The 25514-nt window shown below is 39.2% G+C and overlaps 1 protein-coding gene and 1 long non-coding RNA gene across 3 annotated transcripts in view; one reads left to right on the forward strand and one right to left on the reverse strand.

The window, feature by feature from the left end:
• Nucleotides 1-25514, reverse strand: part of uts2r (urotensin 2 receptor) — a 67152-nt gene that overhangs the window by 14617 nt on the left and 27021 nt on the right. The gene's annotated exons all lie outside the window — the stretch shown is intronic.
• On the forward strand, nucleotides 1407-14616 carry LOC116671139 (uncharacterized). The gene is made up of 4 exons (XR_004327204.1): nucleotides 1407-1417; nucleotides 8841-8850; nucleotides 9484-9485; nucleotides 14482-14616. It is a non-coding gene; the product is annotated as an uncharacterized LOC116671139 (long non-coding RNA).

Here is a 25514-nt window from a genome sequence, read left to right on the forward strand (position 1 = left end):
TAATTATTGTGGCCATCGGAGCTGTTATTGCTATTCATTATCACACACCCATGATCACATTCAACCTAGGTGGCAGTCAATTTAAATTTGAAATGAGTAACTTTTGGGTGAAAAATGCCTCAAAAGTTGCAGAAAGTTAAATCTCGCGTGTGTGTATGTGTGTGTGAGTGGTTGGGCAGGGGTGAGATATAGGCTGAATATCTGGGTAAAAGATGGGTTTAAAGTTCCAGTTCTTGGAACATGAGGGCCTGTGTGCCAGTGTTGCTGGTTCCCTGGTTGTTACGGCTTCTGATTCTCGCTCTCTCTTTCTGGCAGGACACACAGTCCTGGCTTATCCCACCTGGCTTAACACACTGGCTGCTTCTTATCTTTGGCTTGCAGCACTGCAGGCCACGACCGCACATGCAACTACACCAATGCACACAGTCCACTAATAATGAGTGTGTCGATAATGTGTGTGTGTGTGCGGGCACGTGTGCCTCTGTTTACACATTTGTGCTTTAACTCTGACAGGAAAATGTGCGCTTTTCCTTTTTATTTAAATTGTCAGCTGCATGAATACTGTCTACCAAGTAGCATGGGAAAGACTCTTCTACTCTATCTATAATACCAGATACTTGCAAAAAATGCGTGTCATTTCAATTTTAACTTTACAATTTAGAAATGCAGGTTATGTAACACGTCTCACTCTAGGCATATAATTTTATATATTTATCTTAATTAAAATGTTTTTCTAATTTATTTCAGTATGCCCGTTATCCTCTAAAATAACACAGCTCAAGCCTGATATGCCATTCTAAGTTAGTAACCTTAGTAAGAAACTTAATGTTCACATGGCTCCGGGGAGACGGGTCAAAGTCGGTGCTGCAGTAGATTAAAGTTCTAATTCTCAATATTCTTTACGAACGTTAGTTTTGCTTTTGCATTGGCAGACCTATCTCCTGATGCACTCCTAAATCACTTCAGCTGTTATGCTAATAAATGTATATTTTATCATGCGTGAATACCTTTTGCATATCTGCAACTAGTCTCTCCTGATTGAAATGCATCTCTGTGTAAATCCTTTCAGGAAGACCTCACTCTTAATCAGTGCTCTACCTAACTCAAATCAGCTGTTGGAGGCGGTCTCCTTCCTGCTAAACCAATTGGAATCGTTACACATATTGCAAAAGCCAATCACAGAGTCACAACCCTGCTTTAACTAATTGTTTCTCCCTGTGCTATTCAGCTGTCGTTGCAGGCAAAGAGTGCAACCCTCCACGACCCCCACTTCCACCTCCAATCATCTACTCCAGCTGACTGGTCTGGAGCCTCCTTTGGTCTGGTCTTCGGGCTCTTTCGTCGCCACCACCGGTGCCTGGCTTCCATTGGGGGGTTATGTTGGTCCTCTACCCCTATGTAGATATATGAAATATTCGTATAACAATGGAGTCGGGCATCTGGTGTGGATGCCTACTGGGCGCTCCTTGGGGAGGTGTTCGGAAGACCCAGGACTAGGTGGAGAGATTATGTCTCCAACCTGGCCTGGGAACGCCTCGGGATCCCCCAGTCGGAGCTGGTTGATGTGGCTCGGGAAAGGGAAGTTTGGGGTCCCCTGCTGGAGCTGCTGCCCCCGAGGCCCAATACCGGATAACCAGATGAAGATGGATGGATGGATGGACGATGGAGTCTAAGACATTTGCACATTTTAATTGAGCCATACAATAAATCATATTTGCATATCTTCAAACATGTTTCCCCTGATTGAAATGCATGCCACATACAATATTAAATGAAGTGAAGTGTTGACACAATACAGTGACCTGAGCTTCTTAAATTCACTGGAGTTGTGTATTTTGTCCTTAGCAAATCTCCACCAGTCGGCCTCCTAACTTCCCCGTTGGATACTCAATGCTGTAAACATTTGTTAATCCGCCTGTCCCCCACTGGATTGAAACTGCCCTACACACGAGGGGTTTGCATGTAATCCAACGCTCTTGTGATTTAATATCAGCCTCGTTATTCACTGGTTACTCTATAATACTAACACTATTGAAATATATAACGGGTAATTACCATCACATTATTTGCTCGTGAGTAGAGATACATATCTGTTTCACTCTCTAAGATAAACTGACATTGTTGGAAATCCTATTTATAATAGTTGCATCCCAGCTTATCCGCTTTAATGAAGACAGATGGAAGGATTTCAGTGTGTGCACAAAGATACGGTGTGCCTCAGGGACGCCTTTTGTAGATGATATCTTTTCAACAAACCAAGATAAAAGCATTGGATTATAGGAATGTATAGCCCACTGTAAACAAGATGAGAGCAGAAAATCGCGAGTGATAAATTACAACATAACCCAAAGTCATAGATATATCTGTTTTCAGGATTTGACTTATCATAATTTACAAATGCTATCTTGTGGTTTATATGTGTATATTTACCAGACCCCAAATATATAAAATGAAGTGTGCTCATTGAATGAAGGGAGAATTATAATAGGCCCACAATATTTAGTCGTAAAGCTTTTATCTGTATCTTCCATAGTTCTTAGTCATAAAGATGTTATGTCTTTGTGCATCTATATGTGCCGAGGTCTTCTCGTGAGACTCCAAGTCACTAACTAGAGGGGAATAAGTCTTCCATGAGCCTGAACAGTTCCTATAAAAGCAGTTCCGATCAGACAAACCTTGATTCTACATCTGCCTGGTGCTTTTACAGGGTGCCAGAGAATATGGCTAAGGTTTAGTTCTAGAAGAGAACAAAGAGAGGTAGGGAAAGGTCGCTGGGAAAGATTCCTTTTAAAGTAGGATATGAAGGAATTGTAATGACGTCTGCATCACAGGATGATGGGACAGAGCCGAGAGTTGTTTCACTCCCGGGATAGACGTCAAAGACAAATCCTTGACGTCGCAACAAGGGCAACCCTTTGATCCATCACATATTTAAATGTCACTTCATCAAAGACCGACACATCAACAAGGAATCTCACGTCTGCCTGTAAAACTTTAAAATTAGATTAGACTTTGCTTCGGCACTTTTAACGTGGTACTCGTCCCAGAGCGCAACCACGAGTCGACGAAAGTTTGACAAGTCTGGCTCAACTGTTGATGAGGCTCCCTTCAGAGCTGTTAGTGTGAACTTAAACAAACTGAGCACTCTATTATTATTATTATTATCATCATTATTATCCTTTGTGTTGTCTTCCCATCAAAATTGAAAATCAACACTTTTTTTGACGCTTTTTCTTGATGTTTTTAACTTTTTCTTACATTTTTGTCCCATTTTTCAACACTACGTAACACTAATTATTAACTAGTTTTACAAGTTTTTGGAAATTTATGGTCAGTAAACCTCATTTATAGGAAATGACACCTTGTGTTTGATTTCAGAAACTGAACTTGTTGTCCTTTCCGGGTCAAAATTGCAAATTAACTTCTTTTTTTCCTATGTTTTTGACGCTTTTTGAAACGTTTGTCACTTTTTAATAATACCTATTTTTTGTTGTTAAAACCCCCCAGAAATGATGGATTATTTGGACTCATAGTTAAGATCAGAGGATGCTGAGTGGATCACAGTTTGTTTCAAATGCTATAAAATTGAAAAAACAAAACACCCACAGTTCAATGAAAGTAATCATTAATTTTACGGGGCTTCCACACAACATACATCCACGCTTTCGTGTTATTTTGGGGCAATTTCATTCAAAGAAACCAATAATTCTAATGTAAAAATTGGTCAAAGTTGACCCAAGGACAACACAAGGGTGAAGATGCTTCAGGTTGGAGGTGGAGTCATTGGTACGCTGGAAGCAGGTTGGTTGCTGGTAAGCAGAGGTTGCGCTGCACATTTATATTTGGTTCTCCCTGTTCTTTTTTAATGGGAAATGCTGTTTGAATTTTCAAGATAGAAAGGCATTCCCGCCCTGGCTCTGTTGTGCCGGTTCCGGCTCCATCTATACCTCTATTGGGCTCATTTTTTCATTTTCATCTTGGGGCTTCTGACAATCAACAACTTTTTCTTACGTTTTTGTCCCTTTTTTTCAACACTTTTGACGCTTTTTTTCAATGTTTGTCTCTTTTGTTTGACACTACGTAACACTAAGTTATTAATTTTAGTTTTACAGTTATTTTTGGAATTTATGGTCAATAAACCTCATTTATAGGAAATTATACCTTATGTTTGAGTTAAAAAAGCAGAAATTAGGAATTATATAGACAACAATTAAAGGACTGGATGTTGATGGATAAACACAGACTGGGATATGTCAACTTTTACTCAATACTATTTCAAAACCACTTCAATTCGTTATTCAAATGCTATAATGTTGAATACCTACGGAAGAGGATTAGGGCCACAGGTAAAAAATGTATGCGAGTTCTGACTTTATTCTCAGAATACCCCCAATCTACCCCCAACCTCACAACTCAGCCTTGTCCTCTGTGTACCCCCACACCTCCCTTATTTGAAAAAGTCACACAGTAGGAGATGAAACTGCTAAAACTGAGATTATTCCTTCTTTTTAAAGTCTCAAATAGAATATCAAATAGAAAGTATTGACCTGTTAAAAACCTCGTCGGAAAGGGTACCATGTCATTGGTCCTACTGCCCGATGAACTCTGCGTACAGATCTATTGAGGATCAGTTCTATGTCTCCACGGGCCTACCGTAACATGACATGACGTAACTCACATGTTATGGTGCCTCAATTCACAGGCATAACCTGTGCTACCTGAAAAAATGATAAGCCAAACCAAAATTGCAAAACCTGATCAAAGCAAGCCACTTGCTGCTTGAACATGGAAAACACAGGAGAGCTGCTCCTCGTCTGGGTTTGCCTGCAAAGCCACATTATCCCTCACGTCTTGTCCATGTCTTCTCCATTAACTGTTCTTATTCCCACACCTGTTGAACAACTGTTCTTTAGCTTTCCGATTCCACCCTAGGAAGATCAAAGGTTGGGTTTATTGGTTCTCTTTCATCTCCCCTCCCTTTTTGCTCTCTCATACATTCTTTCCTGTACGTGTGTGTTCTTTTCAATGCTCTCTAATACACTCGTTCCTGTCTCTCTGGGTGTTCATTTCGTGGTTTTTCCCCTTGTCTATTTGTGTCAAGGTGGAAAAATATAGCACGGATATCTTTATATCTCTGTGTCACATTTCACTTGACCAAAAGCGAACAAGGCTGGATGAGTCTTGCCAGCACAGAGCAACTACTTCCGAAACCTTGATCTCCTTTCAGAACAACACACGGCTAATTTGCAGGAATCTCCCTCTGATCATTTCTGATCAATCTGCCAGCTGAATTGCAAATTGTCTTGTGTTGAACCCTTTGGAACATTTTGCTCTGATTCTCTGGGGCTGCAGACCAATGGACGCTGATTGAGCTGAGTTTTGAATAGTCCGTACTGTGCAGGGTTAGTGGTGATAAAAGCAGCTCCTTGAAAGCAACAGCAATCCAAGCAATGTATTGATTGCAATGCAGAACACAAACAAAGTTATGTGTTGCAAAAACTTGAAAGTGGCGTTCCACCAATGCAATAATGGAAGAATCTTGTTTAGACTGGCAAGACCCTCAGACCTTCTATTGAGCCATCTATTCCTAAAGCTCTGAGTAGTGACAACTTCATGAGCTTCTTTAATGATAAAACTATAACAATTAGAGTTAAAATTAATCACCTCTTACCCTCAATTTCTAACGGTTAAAATTTAAACGCAGGGCTGCTAGAAAGAACAACAAGACCAGACATATACTTGGACTGTTTGTATCCTATAGACCTTCAACAGTTAATGTTAACGGTCTCTTCAGCTAAGCCATTTACCTGTCTCTTAGACCCCATTCCAACAAGGCTACTCAAAGTAGCATTAGCCATGGTCAACACTCCATTACTAGATATGAGCAATATGTCTCAATTAACAGGTTCTGTACCGCGGTCATATAAAGTAGCTGTGATAAAACCTCTTCTGAAAAAGCCCTCCCTAGATCCTGAGGTCTTAGCAAACTGTGGACCAATCTCGAATCTTTCCTTTTCTCTCCAAGATCCTTGAGAAGGTGGTCGCTAATCAGTTATGTGAATTTAAACGTAGCAATAGTTTATTTGAGGACTTTCAGTGAGGATTTAGGAAGCCTCGTTGGTACAGGTGAAAATTACTGACCTTCTAATTGCTGCAGACAAAGGACTTTGTTTTACTAGATCTTAGTGCTGCATTCGACACCATTGACCATATCATCCTGTTACAGAGACTGGTCAATGTTTTCTGTCTTTCATTCCAATATTGGGTCTGGGGACATTTCCGGGGACAGGTCACCAAAACCGGGGATTGTCCCCGGAAACTGAGCACATCTGGTCACCCTAGCTTAAATGTGCCATTTGCCTATTAACTCCTCAATGAAGATTCCATTAAATGCATCTGTGTAAGTCATCAAAGTCTATCGAAACTTCATGTATCCAGAAGTCAAGCAGATCCTGAGTTATACTATAGCAAACTCTACATTGTGATGACCTCTTATCTGACAGGGACATGTGTATTGATCTTAGCTGTTGATGATTGATGTTAGCTTATTTCACTATGTTAGCATAGGTGGCCGCCTTAATATATTATCAGTACTAAAGTCTAGCCATTACCTCTATACTATGAGGGAATAAAGCCAACGTTTGATGTGGTTACTAAAGGAAAATAAGTTCACGTTGCTCATTCCTTAGGGTTTGGCCTCGCTGTCAGCCCAGTAATCACAGAGCTCATTGTGTGCATCCCGCTGCCTGCTTTAACTTAACAACAAAGCCTGTGATCAATTGCATTTACGTGTGTAGCTGTAAAGCCTCACAGCCAAAAGCCTTACTTTGGACATTTGTCTTGTGGCATTATGTCAGCCAAGTCCCTGATTGTGGAGAGATGAAAAGGTTTCCTTGCTGATAACATTTTAATGATGCGATAAATGTAATGCTCGCTCTCCAGCCTGTTACGAAAGGTTATTGTTACACAGAGGAAGCTTCTGAGAACAAAACACAGGCAATACATTATTAAAGAACACCTCTACAATGAAGATTGGGTCAGTTATTTTTAGGGCTGTAAAGTGGCTGAAAAAACAAATTTGAGGAATAAACATTTGCTTTGGGAAGCATTTCAAATTGTTTGAATGCAAGTGGATTTTGGTAGCTGGGTGAATCAATCAAAAGAAAAGACATTAACTTTAAAAGAGCAAAATCTTCATTTCCCAGACATTCAGAACATGTTTCCACTTTTCATGTGGGGACGGTCCATTTCTCCGACACTCCGTTGTTCCGAGCTCTCAATAGCCACAAAAATTCCCTTTGGTCCTTCAGCCCACTAGTCCGACGTCGCTTTGTTTTGAAAAAATTAACCGTCTGCTCCGACATTCTGTTGGCCCGGATTCGAATCCGACCTGTGGCCCTTTGCTGTGTGTCATCCCCAATTTCTCTCCCCCAAAGGGAATTTTTGGGTTATTGACAGGTCGGAAATGACATGGCACCGTTCATACCGCATATTCTACTGACACGTGGCATGACCTAATGCATGCACATGTATGTTCATATTTTTGTCTGAATGCTGCCTCCGGTAACAAAAACATTTCCTTCAGCTGTCAACTGAGCACATACAATGCCACAGTCACATCTGAATGCATCATAATTCCTCGAGTAGATAGGCAGGGATATGTCATTTACATGCCTAGTTGAGCAAACCTAAAGCCTGCTGTCACTGTACTCGGCATCTTTGAAGTGGCTGACGAAAACTCGCTCTATGCCTAGGAGACCCTGCGTTGACATTCGGCAAAAAAACTTGCCTCTGGGTTTTGAAATTGCTCCAGTGTCTGATGCAGTGACAACAAGCGACAAGACAGGAAAAAGTACGCCTTTAGGCTTCAGTATACAGCCGCATCAATGCAATGGCACTGCGGGTGACCTCACGAATAACACGGGGACGGTGCCTGTGACACTTCTTGTAGCAGAGTACAGAGCGTACCCTTTACTTCCTTTATTCTTTCAACAGTCAAAGTTGTACGGAAAGAGTTGACTGTCGACTTCAGGAGTTAACAGGATTAAACCAGCCTACTGTAATACTGTGATGCTGTCACAAGCTGCTGGCAGTTTGGGAAGTGTACTTTCTCACTCTGCTGCAGACTTTGCAAGGATATTGTTGAAACTTCATCGGTCGTGTCACTTACTGTGTTTGTACCCAGCTTATGCACAAATAACTAAAGAAGAAGCAAGGTAACGCCACTTCTGTTGAGAAAGTGATTGGAAAATATCAAATAAGCAAACATATTTGCCTCGGGGAACAAAAGTCGATTTTTGGAAATTGAAATTGAGTGTACACTCCAATCTCCTCTCCTCTCTGCTGGTGAAATTGATATTGATGATCAATGAATTGATTTATAAGTAGCACGAAGGGTCAGAACTCATAATGATAATAATAATAATAATAATAATCTTTATTTGTAGAGCACTTTTCAAAAACAAGTTACAAAGTGCTTTAACAAGTACACAAATACAAAAGCATAAGAACATTAAAAGACTGAAATACAGTTAAATATAAAATTTGTAAAATACAATGAAAATAAGGGGTAAAAATAAAGTCAAATAAGATCGGGAAAGGCTCTCCTATAAAAGTAGTTTTAAGAAGCGACTTAAAAGAGTTCACTGACTCAGCTGACTGATTTCCTCGGGCAGGCTGTTCCAGAGCCTCGGGGCCCTGACAGCAAACGCTCTGTCCCCTTTAGTTTTCATTCGAGACTCTGGAACAGATAGCAGACCTCTGCCCGAGGATCTCAAGGTGCGTGCTGGTGTATATGGTACTAAAAGGTCAGAGATATAACAAGGCGAAAGGCCATGAAGAGCTTTAAAAGTGATCAATAGAATTTTAAAGTCAATTCTAAAACATACTGGGAGCCAGTGCAATGAAGCTAAAACAGGAGTAATGTGATCATATTTCTTTGTTCTGGTTAAAAGCCTGGCAGCTGAGTTCTGGACAGTCTGGAGTCGATCAATAGATTTTTGAGTTAAACAGGTGAAAAGGCTGTTGCAATAATCCAGGCGTGATGAGATGAAGGCGTGTAAAAAGGTCTCGGTGTCTTTAAAAGTTAACATAGATCGAATTTTAGCTATATTTCTAAGTTGATAAAAACATGATTGAACAAGTTTTGTGATGTGCTGCTCAAAATTTAATTGACTATCAAACCAAACACCGAGGTTCTTTGCCACGGGCTCATACATACAGATGAGCTGAACATTCATGAAAGCCAATAGAAACTGTTGAGCTTGACAGCTAATTCTTGGCCTTTAAAACTGAAGTTGACGGAACAATCTCCTCGTAATCAAGGTCCACTTACTCTTTCCCTTTATTACTCACATACTTGTTTTTCAGCTTTTGGCTCGTACTTAGCAGAATTTGCTCAGTGGCCATGAAACTGTAGGTATCAGAACTATATTTAACCCTCGTGTTGTCCTCGGGTCAAATTGACCCGTTTTCCTATATCAGTGGTCTTTTTAATTCCCCAAAATAACATGACTGGTTCCACACATTTCTCTTCGGCAAGTTTAAATCTCTGCTTTCATTAATTTTGGGGCGTCTTGTTCAATTTTACAGCATTTGAAATAAAAAAAACATTGAAGTGGTTTTGACATATTCCAGTCTGTGATAATCCATCAACATACTTTCCTTTAATTTTAATCTAAATAATTTCTAATTTCTGCTTTTCTAACTTAAACATTAGGTACAATTTCCTCTAAATGAGGTTTATTGACCATGAATTCCAAAAATAACTGTAAAACTAAAGTTAGTAAGTAAGTAAAAATTCAAAAACATTGATAAAAAGCATCAACAAAAAGTGTTGATTTTCAATCTTGACTGGAAGACAACACAAGGGTTAAATAATGTGGAGCATTTTCTTGTGTTTCATTTGAAATTTGACATGTTGACAACGTTTGTGCCTCATCACTTTTAATTGATACATTTTGGATTATTTGATACTGACCCTAAAAGAGATACCTTTTTAAAAGAGACCAGGATCATGACTGCAATCAAGATCATCATTGAAATTTGTGGGACTCGCACCGCACACAGCATGTGGTTCACAACGTTTTCCTACTAAAACCATTCAGCAAGGTCCTGGTGCCTTGCACGGAGGCTTTGAAGCTCTGGTGTTTTATTCCAATCAGTCCTGCACAGCATCATCACCCCAGGGGGTACTTCTGCTGTTGCCAGGGGGTACATGGAAAGATTTATTTTTTTCAGAATATATCTGCTGTAACACCTAAAGACTACATGTTGCAGTTATGTAAGAGTGTGTGTGAAACCTAGTCAGTAGTGCTACTAGTAGTAACAAGCGAGCCCAGGCATTTAAACAGGAAGCCCAAAGTATCAATGGTAGTAATAAATAGATAAAGGTATTCGCTAAACGGTTGAAATAGTTCAAATGATTTGCTAAAAGTAATGGATAACAGTTGAAATAGTTAGCTTAAAAGGAGAATTCTGGCCAATTTTTAAGTTAATCTTGATCGCTATAAATATGCGAGTACAATTGAAAATTCAAGATTTCTTTATTGTCATACCACAGTACACTGTAGTACAAAATTGCGTGCAAAGTTCACAGCTTAAAAAGAATACAGCACAGACACAATTGAAAACACTGTGGAAAAGTTGAGTTATAATTTATATGAATTAAAACAAATAAATGCTTGTATGGGTTTGAAGAAAGAAAAAAAAGAGCCGTGAACCTTAAAATTGGTCGGAATTCATCTTTAAAATAGATCTGCACAAATGACGAAAATATGTCAAATTGCGATTAATTTGACTGATATTGCAATATGCTTCACAATATTGGAGGGAATGCTCAAATGTGTACCAATATTCTCATTCTTCTATTGAAAAAAAATTAAATTGAAAGAATTTAAAAGATTATAGTTAGATTTTTGCGAGGATGTGTACAAAAACAAAGATTGTGTTTATAGTGTGTAGGACAGGATTTGTAGGCCAGTACCACAAGACCTAATTCTGAATGGTTTGACCCAATTTTTACCTTTAACAAATATTGCGCCCCTCCCCCCGATTTGGATATTGCACTACTAAAGGTTTTGATAAAATTGCGATAGTATTGCAGCTGAAATTGTTAGCTAAAATTAATAGATAAATGGTTGCAACGTTCATCTTCACTCCTAGTAGTAGTAGTAGTAAATAGTGTCAGCTGTAGGGGAATCTAAGACCAAAAAAGTTGGGAACCATTACCTTGAACCAGGGCTGTAGTCAAGACCACCTTAGTGGAGTCCAAAACAAGTCCAAGACCAGGACTAGTTGAGTCCAAGACAAGACCGAGTCCAAAAAGATTTGAGTCAGAGTAAAGACTGGGTCCAGGACTGAAAAAAGGTCTTATGCATGACAGTATCAAGACAATAATTTTGGGTTTCACTTTCCCTCCAATATTATAATCAACATAACAAAGACACCTGGACTCGGTTGAGACCAAAAGCCCAAAAGCCATATCTGGCAAGACCAGTGGCCGAGACCGAGACAAGTCCGAGTCCAAATACTAGAGAGTCCGAGACAAGTCCGAGACCATTGAAAAACGGTCTCGAGTCCGGACTAGAAGCCAAGACCGGACTCGAGTACTACAGCCCTGCCTTAAACACACCCTTCTCTGGGTCTCAGGCCTACCTTTTAATCAAAATTAATTCACTGTTCAAATAATCATCAACAGAAAGAGAGGAAATAACAAATGAATGAGATGGTTTAAGACCGTGCTACAGAACCAATGGGTGACCTAAAGTGGAAAAGCTCTAAATAGTTTGAGCTTAAACTATTTCTGGCTCTTCACGGGTTGCTGCTCTTCCCGGTTTCAGTCACTTGAAGTGCAGCACGGTTTCGAGCGCCTGGATGAAACACTGAGAAGTCCATGCTGACAACCTGAGAGTGTGTGTGTACGAATGAGGTGAAAGCATCTGTGCTGTGTTCCTGTTTGTTTGTGTGTTTTGGCTTGTGCCAATGCAATCTCTGCGGGGGATCTGGGAAAAGTTCCCGTTAAGCAAACTGCGATGTCCGCCCCACCTTCACCTTGTGTGATCCCATTGTAATTAGCCCTGCATGTGTCTTTTAACCACCAACCCCCGACCAATCCTCCAGCTTTTTCTCTCCTGCTGCGTAGAACATCTTTCAAAAGGCGTGGTCCACTTCTCGCATGCCTAAGGGTTTGCCATTCCAATGGATAATCTATTTACCTGGGCGAGATGAAGACTGGCAGGATGTTTACGAGATTTCGTCATTCCTTGGTTGACAACAAAAATGTGTAGTTGCAATGCAGCGTCTGCACGGCCATAATTGTGATGCAACACGCGGTGTGCCAACATTTTTAGATTTAGTATGCATGTGAGAAGAGTTATTGCCGTAATCAGACCCCATTGAGACTTTTAATTTCCGAAGGCTTTGAACTCTGGAGGGTCCCGCTGGCTCAGCAGGCGAAGGTGTGTGTGATGTACTTGAAATGTCCTCTCAATTATGGCTCGCACTCTGTGTTGAAAGTCATTCTCTCTTCCAGTAATTTGCTGCGGTACCGCATTCCGTCGATCCGAACAGCAGAACTGCCTGGAAGTAGATAAAGGCATAATAGGGGAATATATTGTATCATCTCAATTTTTACCAATTTCAAATCTTGGATTGCAGGAGCTACTAGCTAAAGTGCCTGTTAACAGCCATTGCCCATGAGTGTCTTTCATGCTGTTCTGCATTTCACAGTTGGCTGTTTATCTCTGTTTTTTTTTCAAGTCAGAGTTGTAAATTGTTTTTTCGTCCGTGGCTCACTTCAAAAAGTGACTTTGATCTGAATGTTGCGACCCCAGTTAAATAGAAGTTATTAGAAGAGGAATAAGCTGTGGCTTAGAGATGAATGGCTTCTTCACTAAAACACAACTTCAGAGCCGATGTCGTGTCGGTTGAAAATGCCTTTGGACTCCAAAAGCAAACAAACATGGACCAAAGGATACGCCCTTTGGAGTTCAGGCCAAGGATAATCCATTAGAGGCAGCAGATGCACCAGTAAACTGTTACTTGTAACTTATGATAGACTAAACTAATACACACAGCTCTATGGTCCCCACAGTGTCTGTCTGTCTGTCTGTATTGAAACAAAGCGGCCTGGGGTTCAAGTCTGACCTGGGCCCTTTTCTGCATATCCTTCCCTCTCTCTCGCTTCTCACTTTCTCTGCCTGTCCTATCCAATAAAGGCCAAAAATGGCCAAAAAAATAATCCTGAAAAGAAAATGCTGATAAATTTCCTTGAAATGTGCAACAAATATTCCAAATTTTCAATTTGCCCAATCCTTTCATGTAAGAGCAGTTCATGTGTACTGTGATTAGCTGATATTAACATGCTTACAGGCAAAGCAAGATTGTCAATGTAGTAAATTTAGCCTGCTAAACATTAGCATGTTAGCATTTCCACTGGGAGCTTACTAGCATGCTGAAATTGGCATTTAGTCTCACAGAACTGCTGGATGTTAGCTCTTAAGCCCAGTTCAGACCAAAGATTGGCAACAAGACAAACCCGTTTTACAACTTTGCAGGGAAAGGCTGCAGTGGTCTGAACCAGTCCGTCTCAGCTGGACTCAAGCCAGCTGATGACGTCGCTGCGACTCAGCTGGTCAAGTCGCAGAGACAAGTTTAAGAACTTAGGGGACGTCATCTGTCTCAACAGCCAAGTCAGCTTGCAAAGTCAGCTATAAACTGTAGAAATAAAAAATTTCCAAAGTCCATTTAAGTTCCATGTTACAAAGATAGAGAGTGACTGAAGAGAGGGAGCAGGCCAGCGGCGATAGAACAAAGCAGTGAATCAGAGAAATAAAAGTTTGTTTATAAAGTTTGGACACAACTTCTCATTCAATGCGTTTTATTTTCATGACTATTTACATTGTAGATTATCACGGAAGGAATCAAAACTATGAATGAACACATGTGGAATTATGTACTTAACAAAAAAGTGTGAATTAACTGAAAACATGACTTATATTCTAGTTTCTTTAAAGTAACCCCCCCTTGGCTTTTTTGATAGTGCTGCAAACCCTTGGTGTTCTCTCAATGAGCTTCATGAGGTAGTTGCCTGAAATGGTTTCCCCTCACAGGTGGGCCTTGTCAGGGTTAATTAGTGGAATTTTTTGCCTTATTATTGGGATTGGGACCATCAGTTGTGTTGTGCAGAAGTCAGGTTGACACACAGCCGACAGCCCTATTGGACAACTGGAAGAATTCATATCATGGCAACAACCAATCAGCTGAAGGTTAGTCAGTCTGAAGGTTAGTCAGTCCGGAAAATTGCAAAAACTTTGAATGTGTCCCCAAGTGCTGAGGGAAACCATTTCAGGTGACTACCTCATTCATATTTTTTGATGCCTTCAGTGATAGTCTACTAATGTAAATAGTCATGAAAATGAGAAGGAATGAGAAGGTGGTTCCGAACTTTTGGCTTGTACTGTATTTCCAGCTGCAAAAAAGCCTGAAAGTCGGAAGTTAGAACGGAAGCACAAAGATTTGTTGTCATGGAGATGATACACCGTCTCGTCGCATTGGTGTGAACTGGCAGGTTTCAGAACGTTGCAGACCGGCGTGTTCCAAGTAGTTTCAGCTCGTCTCTTCACAAATCTTTGGTCTGAACTGGGCTTTAGTCTTTCCTACCCTGTCTGTGGCACTCACTCCCACACCTACTGCTTCCTACTGAAGAACCTTACAAATATAAAACTTTTTAATAATCAAAAAGGCTAAACAATTTCCTTTTTCTTAAAAGACGCTGTTGCTCACATCCTCCACACCACCCTATCTCACCTGGAAAAGAAGCCATGTGAGCTTGCTGATCATAAAACACCATAGTTTCCTCCAGGCTGGAATGAAACACCTCACTCTGCATGGGGATCCTTGACCCAGGGTGGGCACACACACCTCTTCTCCAACCCCACCAAGTGCCTTGGTGTCCACATCACAGAGGGTCTGACCTGGGCCCTGCAAACTGACTCAGTGGTGAAACAGGAGAGACAGAAAAATCACGTCAGTCACTGAAGGAATTTCTGCACATGCCCTCAAATACAGAGCAATCTCTACTCCTGCATTATTAAGAGCGTCCTGACAGATAAAATCACTGCCTGGAACAGAAACAGCACCGAATAGGACCGCGAGATCCTGAAGACAGGGGTTCAATCGACTGAGTTGTAGTGGCTTATGCAATTATTTTTCACTCAAATTGCATGTGACAAATGCAATTTAACATTGATTGATGTTAGCAATTGTTATTTAAACTGGAGGAAATATATTTGTCGGGGACTATGTTGCAGTCGTGGATCTGGTGGTATGTATGCATGGGCAAAATAAACTGCAGTGTGTGTGTACATACTAATAAAGGAGCATGTCACTAGGTGCAACAGTGTGGCTCGCTGGTGTGTTTGTAATTGTTTTTGGACAGTGATGGAGCTGTATGGCACAATCAATACTTGGGAATTCATCGTTGGTTTGAATCTCTGAAGTTAATTGACAATAAGAAAAATATAAAATATCACCCGATATTACACTCTAAGAAATTTCTGTTTATTAACAGTTGTATGACTGTATGTTTTCTAACAGAAATTGCCCATAGAAAGTGATTCACAGTTGTATTTGTGTTTATTTATATTTTAGATTGCATTATGGGAGATTTATCTGTGCTCCGTCTGCATTTCACCAGTAGGTCCCTGGACAAAGGAGCGTCAAAAGCCTCAAAAAAGCTTCAAAAGTGGAACAAAAAGCATTGAAAATGTGTAAAAAAGCGCCAAAAAGTAAATAGGAAGTGTTGAAAGAAGCGTCAAAATTACAAAATGAAGCAGCTTCATCTGAGAGAATGGGAAATAACATCTGAAATAACAGAAAATGTTCTGCGTTTTTACTTCAGCTGCAATTTTTTTCTTCAATTTTGGTTTTTAATGACAGTTAATGAGGTGCCAGTTTTTTCTGTTATTTTACGGATTCATTTCTTAGAGTGTGCCGCTAATCTTCAACACACACAAGGGACAACATGTCATGATTGATTTGAATGCCCCCCAATCTTGAGGAATTGCAATACCACATTGATGGAGTAGCATTCCTTTTAAGGTTACAGCAATCATCATTTGGAAACTTTATGGGGTAGCATTACTTGTAGTCCACAACTAATTTCTGTTCAAAGAGAACATGTAGACTGTAAACTCAGCTTCTCTCGGGAACATCCTGGAAACTGCTGGGATCGGTGCTTGTGTTGTTCAAGCCCGAAGCCACTTTGACTAAAAGGGTAATTACCGTTTTTTCCCAACCCTATTTTTTGTGTCTAAGTGACTGATGGGAACAATTCTTTGAAATTGGTCCAGTACTGAGCGTGAACGCTGCACCGGCAGCAGCGAAACAAGCTACAATGTGAGGTAATAGGGCCAGCTTTTATTTACTTTCATAAAAGTGCTCGTTTTGCCACTGACAGGTTGCCAAAATGACTCTTAACTTACATGGAGTCTGGTGGGTTTAGCGAATGCAATTTCACATATGTTTTTTATGTTTAAAAGAAGGTTCTTACTCTTTAACAGAAAGGAAGACCTCCTTAGACCTCCCACCTCAAATCCCATTAACTATAACTAAACAGACCACATTCTCACAGATTGTTTTGATTTCCACTCGGGAGGCCAATCATGATTGAGACAAATCCCTCGAGTGCCTAAGATTAAAAAATGAATCAAATACTAAATGTCTTTTGTCTAAAAATTGTTCAAATCAACATGCACGGACTAACAGACTCAAGAACAGTTTCTTCCCAAAGACCATAACAACCCTTAAGATAGATAGATAGATAGATAGATAGATAGATGATAGATAGATAGATAGATAGATAGATAGATAAATTTATTGTCATTACACATGTACAAGTACAAGGCAACGAAGTACCGTTTGGAGCATGCCTCCGGGCCGCTGCTAATACAAGCGCCGCCACACGCACTCCCTGAAAAGGATTTATGCAGACAGCAACATGGTACAATACAAAACATCACAACGTATTGCACAAGACAACACACACTTCATGTGACACATGAAGGAGTCTTTTGAGGTGGCACTGAGAGGGTGCGAGAAACACGAAATGGAGGCAGACAGACGGATATGGGGCGGGATGGGGGGGGGGGGGGGGGGGGGGGGGGGAGAGTGTATGGTGTGTGAAATAATGAGTTATGTGTGCAAACGTGTGTGCAATGTGAGCGTCAGACTGTCTGTGTTGTCGAAAGCTCAGTTCATCTGCGTGACCTTGAAGAGATAGGCCAGAGTACAGGACGAGATACAAGGCCAGCTGCATGTGCACTGACTCCATTTTACAGAGCCCCCCCCCCCCCCGACTTTCTTCTTCCCTCCGACTGTTCAACACTGTTTTATATCATACCTCAAAGGTCACTGGAATCTGTGCAATTGCATACAGTGCAATATTTAATATTTAACCATTCCATTTCATTACCGTGCAATATTTATTTACATATTGATGTATTATTTAGTACTTAACCATGTTATTACTTTACAATATTTATCTATACTTATTACTTAACCATTTTATTACAGTGCAATCATTATTTATTTAGTTTCACAATGTGTATTCATGCCATTTTATAGCCCCCCTCTTTTTCTTTTTCTCTGCACTACCTACATGTTACTCTATTTTTTTAATTTTTTTAATTTTTGATATTTTATATTCTTATCTTGTATTTTGTGTCAACACTGTGAAGGGATTGCTTCAATCTCAGCGCACGGAACTGTGTACTTGTGTGCAATGGTAATAAAGGCATTCTATTCTGTTCTATTCCATGTTTTTTTTTTTCTTCTGTATAACATGTTCCTACAAAAGGGAAAAGCAAATCTCCAGTGTGCTGTGTTGGATGTGTGCTGGAAGCCTGTTGGAACATCACATTAACAAAAGCCATTGGAGATCTGGTGGTTCTGTACAAGCGAGGTTTCTGCCTGTTATGAAGTAATGTTCCTGCCACAACACCTGCACCAAGTGCTTACTCAGCGTTGGGGGTTACAAAGTCACAATAATACACAAAAAAGATTGAGGTACTTGCGTTACTGGTTCCTCAACTATCTGCATAACACGCGTGAAAAACTAATCAACTGCCCTTTTCTTGCGTGTGTGCATGCACCGATCAAAAATGATCTTTTGAGGGGTAAAGGTATGCCCATTAATTCAAATTAGTTGCATGACAGAACAAACACGTTAGTTATTTCTGCTCCGTCCACAAACACTCCATCTAATCTGTCCAATCATCTGCAAATGCAACATGCTAACACAAAGCTTGTTGCTAAAGACTGGACTGTCTGTATTGCATTTGTACACTGTATTTCTCAACGGGATTTAAAGAGTTTTATCTGTTTTACTGCTATTTGTATTTGTATTGTTGACTGTAATTTTCTTATTGTTGTTTTTTAGGGGGACAATTTTAACCCTTGTGTGGTCCTCTCATCAGCCGTGAAAAAAACAGACATTTTGGTCGCTTCTTTTCCAACATTATCACTTTTTTGTCACTTTTTCAATGTTGCGGGTGCTTTTCTTGATGTTTTTTCCGAAGTTTTTTTGATAATTTTAATGTTGACATTTTTGAACTTATTCAATTGCCGATTTTTTTGTGACAAAAAAAAATTTTTTTTTACTTAACATGGCGTCAATTTGACCCAAGGACAACATGAGGATTAAGATCTGTCCAGGGACAACGGATGAAAAGAGCAAAACAGCCAAGACTTGATTTTCAACAGCAGGTGTATAAAGCAGAGATAAATAAAAATATAAATGGGCTGTAATTATATAGCGTTTTTCTAGTCCTAACAACTTCTCAAAGCACTTTTACATAGTACAGGAGCCATTCACCATTCACATACATTACAAGATAACACCTGCCCGTCAGACAAACATTCACACACATTGAGAAATTCGGGATTCAGTGTCTTCTGGGGACATGGGACTGCAGGGCCAGAGATCAAACCACCAACCTTGCGATTCATAGATGACCGCTTTACCACCTGAGCCATAGCCACCCACACAGCGGAGGAAATGTCGCCTCTTTCGCGGGTGCAATTGCTGTCTTTCTGAAACATAATGGCCAAGATACACTACCGGTCAAAAGTTTGGGTTCACTTACAAATTTCCATTTCACTCCATTATAGACAGGATAGCAGCTGATCTGAGTGGGGGGGGCTGATCTTTAACGCAATATCTACATTGCCCATCATCAGCAACCATTCATCCAATGTTCCAAAGGCACATTCTGTTTACTAATCTGATATCATTTAAAAAAACTAACTAAGAAAACATTGGACGACCCTTATGCAATTTTGTAAGCACATAAGGTAATCTAAAAACTGCTGCCCTGGTTAAAAAAACAAGGCAACTGATCTCAGCTGGGATTCTGTCTATAATGGAGTGCAATGGAAATTTCTAAGTGACCCCAAACTTTTGACCGGTAGTGTACATCTGACAGGAAAATTATTGCATTATCTGGTCCATGTCTTGTGCATGTCCCCGTTACAATAGCGTTTTATGTTGGTCTGGGCATATGTGAAGTTTGCCTTTCTGTTTTTATTTGGCAAGTAAGTTATGGTGCATCATCATAGGTAAAAATTAATTGAACTAGTAGTCCAACCACTTTCAGCAGTGAGCAATTTAGAAACCTAACGCTTATTATAAAAATAATAGTAACTAATAATGTGTAACCCAGTACTATTTTTTTCAATAGCTACCCTAACACTGTAAATTATAGTGTGGTCTCAACTCTGAATGGAAAGTGTCATAAGATAACCTCTGTTATAAATTGACACTAATCCAATTAAACTGAAATTGGATGATTTAAACATTGAAAAATGGTTTGAGGTGAATAGTTTCCAATCCTCAGGGGCCTTAGTCTAAATTGTTATTTCTTGTTTTCATATTTAGTTAAATGGACTAACGCCAATGCAATTTAGGACCAGCCTGAGTGCATTTGGGATTTCTGATTTGTTTGTGCGTGTGCGTGTGTGTGTGTCCATACAAGCCCCAATTTGGCCACCGGAAAAATTTCTATTTTTATTTGTGGACGTGGCATACTGATTGCAGTTGCACAATGAGCCTGTGAGAACAATCCGTAAAAGACCTTTAATCTCAGACTGATTAATGCTAAACCTTTATGTATTCAGCGTTATTATAATCATCAAGATCTAACCCTGCGGACGCTCTTTTTTTAGCATTCATCAGTTGTTTTAGACATTAAATTTCTCTAGTTACAGGTTCTGTGCTCTCTGCCAGATATCCTTATTTAACCCTTTTTTAAATTTTTCAAAATTAAACTTTTTTGTTTGCTTTTTAAGCGTGTTTTTATTTTTTCGCTTTTGTCCCTTTTTTTTCAACACTTTTGTGTTTTTTTTTTTCAATGTTTGTCTTTTTTTCTTTACTTATTAACTTTAGTTTTATAGTTCTTTTGGGAATTTATGATCAATAAACGTCCTTTACAGGAAATGATACCTAATGTTTGAGTTAAAAAAAGCAGAATTAGAATTACTTAACAAAAATAAAAGGGAAATGGAGGTTGATGGATATCACAGACTGGAATATGTCCAACTTTCTCAATACTATTTCAAAACCACTTCAATGTTTTTCTCCAAATGCTATAAAATTGAATAAGACTTCTCTAAATTAATGAAAGTAGAGATTGTACTTAACAAAGAGCGTTGGGTGGAATCAATCATGTTATTTTGGGGTAATTAAAAAGAACAATGATATATGAAAACGGGTCAATTTGACCCCAGGACAACATGAGGGTTCATCCCTCGCTACTTCAAACATCTCGATTATTCTCTCCTGTCGTCTTTCAGTCTCTACTTTGCCAACTAGTTCAGCCCAGACATTAGTCTTATCCCAGATTTAAGCTCAATCTTGATCCATCAACGTTGCCTTTCTGCAGCCCCCAATGTCAAAAGCACCGACGCGCGTGAAAAGGAGAGAGTGTGTTTGAGCATGAGTTCATTCACACACACTTGCCACATCCCTGCAACATACCAAACGACCTCAGGATCGGTGCGGTTGTCAAGGGAGAAAATGCACAACATCAAACCCTAAGCTTCCCTGCCCTGTTGTTAGCTCCCTACTCTGCCCTCCAAAACCACTTGAATCTGCCTGGGGTCTCATTTAGAAAGGTTGCACAAAACGAGGCTGAAAACGTGCCACTTCATGTCTGTGCTTCCCTTGTGCCTTGTCAGATCCTTTTGTCAGTCCTCAAGTCCTTCCTTGGTGGAACGTGTAGGTTCAAAAGTTGTTTTAGTCATGACAGTCTGACAACATCATGTTTTCATCATATCATCCCATCCCAAATGATTAGGGTTAGGTTAGGTTAGGAATTCTTTTATCTCAAAAGGCTTGATAAAGAATGCATACGGTGGGATTCAAAAGTTCGACACCCCAGGTAAAAAAAAAAATGTATTAATGTGCATAAAGAAGCCAAGAAAAGATGGAAAAATCTCCAAAAGGCATCCAATGACGGAGAAGACATTTGTATAACATGTCACAAAAAGTTAGATTTTATTTCCATCATTTACATTTCAAAATAACAGAAAACAAAAAAAATGGCGTCTGCAAAAGTTTGACCACCCTGCAGAGTTTCTAGCATGCACCCCCCCACCCCCCCTTTGGAAAGCTGAGACCTGACAGCGTCATGGATTGTTCTCAATCATCGTCTGGAAAGACCAGGTGATGTCAATCTTAAGGTTTTGAACGCCCAGACTCATCTGACCTTGCGTACGCACAAAACGCGGCTGAAAACGTGCCACTTCCCACGCAATGGTTGTGATTTCTGTGTGTTTATCTCCGTGAATAATCAGCTGTTAGCACACCAGAGTGTGTACAATGACCTTTTTACCTCGTTGACAAAGTCTCAGACTCCGCCCTAACTGAGTCCTGAGTGGACGAAAGGAGTGTTTATTCCTCAGAGACTCAAAATCAAGTTCAAATGCTCCTTTTTCTTTCTCTTTAACCTTGTTTGGGGCCCCTCGGTCAAACTGACCCCTTTTCAAAAGTGTTTTTTAAATCAAAATATGGATTTCTAAAAACCAAATTGCCCAAAGATAACATGGATGTTTCCATACTTTTCTTCAAGTAACATAATGATTCTTTCATTGGATTTTTGGGTGTTTTATTTAATTTTATAGAATTTGAATTTCCCTTTTTTTTTCATGTTTCAAACAGTATCCGGAGAAAACTTGACTAACTCAACATCCTGTGATTTTTAAAATAATTCATATTTCTGCCTTTTTAACTAAAATCGCCTGTATAATTTGATACAATGAGGTTCTTTTGACCGGGAAATTCCAAGAATAAGTGTAAAACCTTTTATTAAAACCAGCTCAAGTTTTACAAAAAAATGTCCAAAAGCAGGAAAAAGTGACTAATCAGAAAAAGCAGCAAAAACATTGGAAAATCACAAAAAAAGGAAGGGCCAAATCATGGTTAACGGATGACAACACAAAGGTAAAAAAATATTGTTATAAAGGAAAAGGGGTCAGTTTGACCCAAGGACAACATAGGGTTAAGTGTGTTTCCTTTCTCCCACATCTAACCTAACACACCCACACACAAGGTATTAACTCTACTGGGTGCCCAAACATTTCCAGATGCCAGTTTTTAGTTTTTTATTTTGAAAGTTTAAATGATGGAAATAAAATCTAAGTTTTTGTGACATATTATACGAATGTTTAATCTGTCATTTAATGCCTTTTGGAGATTTTTCCATCTTTTCTTGGCTTCTTTATGCACATTAATACAATTTTTTTTACCTGGGGTGCCCAAACTTTTGAACCCCACTGCATATCTGCCAAAAATTGAACCTCGTAGTTTGGGCTCGGCCCCCGGTTTGTGACCATGTATTTTTCAACTGATCCAAAAGTTAAATTATCTTAAGAAATAGGATACTTTCTCAAACCACAAAGAACTACTTCATCATGTAGTTTGTCAAAGAATATGACATTTTAAGGTATCGGATTTTCATCAGACGGGGACAAAGACCTTAATTATGACAAGACAGCTTAGGTATGAAAGAGGAGAGAACGGGGGAATGACACGCAGAAAAGGTCCGCAGGTCGGAATCGAACCTGCGGCTGATGTGTCAAGGACTGAGCCTAAATATGGGCGTGTATGTGTGTGTTTTGAAATGTTGAACATGAAAAATGACTAGAACTACAAGCAGTTGGCTAACAATACCTTTTCATATTTATTTCACTGCAGTCTTGTTATTGCAACATCCATAGGCTACTGTAATGGTGCTAGTTAAAGGGCTGCAGATGTGTGTCGGCTGTTTTATAGTTCAAAGGGCAACATTGGATTTTTCTTGTTGTCTGCATGAAAACTAATTTGCTGTTGAACTACTAATGTGTTACAGAAATAAACATCATGTTCTGACATTCAATGCTTGCAATGCTGTAACCTCACTGACCATGGTGTTGTATCTGGCCAGAGTACAGATGACACTGTACACTCAGCATCCGCTAATTAAGCACATTTACTTATGTATTCAAACAGCTCAAACACCCAGACAGTGACTCATAAAATAAATAAAGCATGAAATGCCAGAAATGCCAGATACCAACATACCAACACGAATCCTTGGGAATTATTCACAATCATGACATGAGCCACTAAACTTCCTACACGTCTGTCAAAGTATAGTTATGTATGTTTGTATTTGTAATAATTAATTTAACTGCTGTTATATGTCAAGGGGAGACACCCCAGGCAAAACCATCATTTTTCAAAATTTTGAGTTTTTGGGCTATTTGGCATCTTTAGTATGTCTTCTTACAGATTATTGGGGGAAAACCCATCCAAAATCCATATTTAGGTGTTTATTTTATGACACTTTGTCTATTTGCACTTGCACATTTGTCCTAAATCAAACCAAATGCATTAGATAGTGTGTTCTAAAGGTTTTTTACAGAAGAAGTAGTTGAGATATCATTCACAGCCTGATTTAAGTAACATTTCATACCTAAAAACATAGGGAAATTTGATTTCTGTATGGATTTTGACACCACATTCTGATTCATGGAGTGATAAAGAGATATCCAAAATCCCCTCCGTAAAAACCTTTGACTCGAATGTGTTAACTAAATGAAACAATCATTTTGAACCGGACTTCTTACAATGTTCAGATTTCTCGTCTGGAAATCTATGCATATTAGTACATTATTTTCATATTTGAACAAATGTATAAAAATTATTTTCTTTTACCCAGTTTGTCAATGGTGTCAGCCTTGTTTACTGTTTAACTATATAATTTAATATCACTGTCTATTCTGTGTATCTTGTAACTTTTTTTCTTATAGGATTATGAAGGCTTTTTGTTTATATGTTATATTGTTTCTTTTTCAAAAACTGATGATTACAAAAGAAAATCTATCATATATATAACTATATGTTATGCATGTAAGAGCATTGATTATTAACATTGATGAGACGGAACATGCAAAAATGCTTGTCACGTTGAAGTTGTCCTTTTATGATCACAAAAGGCAGCACTAAAATTGACTAAATAGTGTGAAGGTAGTCTTAAGTGGGTTAGGGTAAAGGTTTAATCTGTCTTAATGTTTTTATTTTTAACTATTTACACTTGTGTGTTATCTGTTTTATGATATTTTTTTTGGAGGAAAAGGAATAAGTAGAAAGGTTGTGTAATACAGATAAAGAAAGACTCAAAGGGTAACACTCTAAAGAAAAAGTGTGAATGTGTAGTGTAAAAATCAGACACGAAAGGCAGCGCTAGGTCGGCTAAATTAGTGTGAAGAAGAGTCCAAGGAGACGAAAGGTGACGTTTCTTAAAATAGAGTCGTGAAGGGTAGTGACACTGAGGGTGATCACGAAAGGCAGCACTAAAATTGACTAATTAGTGTGAAGGTAGTCTCAAGTGGGTTAGGTTTAGGGTTAGGGGGTCAGGTTAGGGTAGAACGCAGTGCCCTAGATGGGCACTACGAGGGGCACGGGCACAAGGGGACCCCCGGTGTGAGTAAAACACTTAATATCTCCTTAAAAGACCTGGTTCGGTTCTAAAAAGCTGTTTAAAAGAAGGCCAAATGCTGAGAGCAGGGCCAAAGGACCACAGGACAGGACGGACAGCGGGGACAAAAAACTTTAAACAAAAGGTCTCCTCCACTCCTGCTCCGGCTCCTCTCCCCGAGACACTAACACATGATTATGATAAATAAAATTACAATAATTAAAATATATAATATACACTGTACATAGAGAAAAGAAAGGGGGGGGGGGAGTTATTAAGATAAATGAAATATATAGAAAAAGAGTAGAGTTGTGTTGATAAATAAAATGCCCGTTGTCCAGTCTAAAAGAAATTCTATTAAAATATATTAAAATATATTAAAATCATTTTTCAACATAAATTATTTTGGAAACCACATTTAAAGGTACTAAAATACTGTTTGAATGACTTGCCCCTAAGGATAAAAAGTACACATACCATTAAAATTAGTAAATAAGT

Source organism: Etheostoma spectabile, chromosome 21, assembly GCF_008692095.1.
Source record: "Etheostoma spectabile isolate EspeVRDwgs_2016 chromosome 21, UIUC_Espe_1.0, whole genome shotgun sequence".
In the NCBI taxonomy this organism is placed as follows: domain Eukaryota; kingdom Metazoa; phylum Chordata; class Actinopteri; order Perciformes; family Percidae; genus Etheostoma; species Etheostoma spectabile.